At 44.7% G+C, this 1717-nt stretch overlaps 1 protein-coding gene across 1 annotated transcript in view; it reads right to left on the bottom strand.

Moving 5' to 3' along the window:
* The window catches only part of LOC118405809 (thrombospondin-type laminin G domain and EAR repeat-containing protein-like), a 31408-nt gene that overhangs the window by 22619 nt on the left and 7072 nt on the right, over positions 1-1717 (bottom strand). The gene's annotated exons all lie outside the window — the stretch shown is intronic.

Genomic DNA, 1717 nt, shown 5'->3' with positions numbered 1-1717 from the left:
CAAACTCGGTTATGTTAGTGCGCTGTTTACTAGCCCGAAAAGATCATGGTCGCTCCCAGAACGGCCACCTGGGACATAGCGGCTCATTTAACACTCGCTGATTCGGAAACGTGAACTCAAAAACACTCAAATATGCGAAATAGGCTTATGGAGTTTTGGTTCTCAAGTTAATAGGCTTTCACAAGTCAGTCAAATGTTAGAAGCCATAGTGAAGTTGAAGCTAAGTTGAAGATGCACAATACGCATGACTTAGTCTTGGCAGTTAGCGCACCCCTAGCGTCTACAGCTTTCTTAGGACTGCGAAAAGTTGATACCATCAGAAGCATTGAGTAGGTCGACTACAAAGCAAAAACCGTATCAGGCAGCCACAAAAGATGTAGTATATCCCAAGGAATGTACTAAGGCTAACGTCACATTTCCAAACCGGGGCCCGGCCGGGCTGTTTGTGGAAACGAAAAATAGAAATCTATACATAAAAACATTCCCACGACTATTCTCTTTACGCCTTGTGTAATTTTCTGTCTTTTAGTTTTACATCATACTTTTCGTTTCCGAAAGCTACCCGGCCGGGCCACGGGTAGTAAATGTGACGTATGCCTAATAGGTTATACACCTCTTCAAATATCAAAACGGCACATAACTGTCACCATCTCCTTACAAGTACGGAAATATAGGTCTTTCCCATATGTAATAGTGAGAATATGTCCCCATAGGCCTGATAAGAAGCATGATAGACGTATGTTCGCCCGCCGCAGACGACTAAAAGGGTTGATACTGAGATCTCCTTCAACATGTGTTTATACAAAAACTGGCTCTTAGTCCACAAAGCAAACAAACAGAGACTGTTCTGTCACGGAAGGGTCTTAATGGACTGCGATGGACGAACATTAATATCTAACCTTTCGCCTTAAATTTCTATCACAATTTTCGTCGTAAGACTTTTATAACGGTAAGGTCGCACGTCGACGTGGGTTATCGTACGATTTTGACACAGAAGAATTTTCAAGCAGGCTGTGACAAAACCAACCGCGGACAAAGACCAAGACAGCCTTTTGCGTAACTGGACGGCTGAATTTTACAGAAAATCCTCGACAATATGCCAAGAACGCCCTACAGTTTGCGGTCGTGCGACGATCGTACGAAATATGGGCCTAATTGGAGAGAATCTAAAAAAAAAAAGTTGTCACTTTTGTAGTTTTGATTGCTCCATAAATCGTACTAGATTTTAACTTCTTTCTAAGTTATACCGCGACTGTTTTGATGGTCCTCGTCGTTCTACACTTTTTGTCTTACCATTTACGGTTTTCTGAAGTTTATTTCTGGGTCAGAAAAGGTGGGAAAAGTCTCTCAGGCTAATCTGACGACATGCCAGCTCCCTACACGGCTCATTTCAGCCGCAGTGGCTCGGAAACATCAACACTCGCCGCCGACAACCGACGTAAACTAATAGCGCGACTTGAACGAACCACTAGGCAGTGACGGTAAACTTCAGGGGCCGAGAAAAAAAGGTGCGTCGCGTTTCCCCCACACACGGATATTTGTTGACGTTAATCAGCTAGCCGTGAGATCGTATTCTCCCGCCCGGGCTGAACAATGTGACCTGTATTTGTCCCGACATTCTCCGCGAGCTTGAGCCGTTATGCCGTGAGCAGGTGAGTAGGACACCCAGGCAGACACCTGCGACTGTACTTCACTTGCTTTTCTTCCAGTCAGCTCT

The sequence above is a fragment of the Branchiostoma floridae genome, chromosome 18 (genome assembly GCF_000003815.2).
Source record: "Branchiostoma floridae strain S238N-H82 chromosome 18, Bfl_VNyyK, whole genome shotgun sequence".
Classification (NCBI taxonomy): Eukaryota; Metazoa; Chordata; class Leptocardii; order Amphioxiformes; family Branchiostomatidae; genus Branchiostoma; species Branchiostoma floridae.
This window is presented reverse-complemented; position numbering and strand designations above follow the sequence as displayed.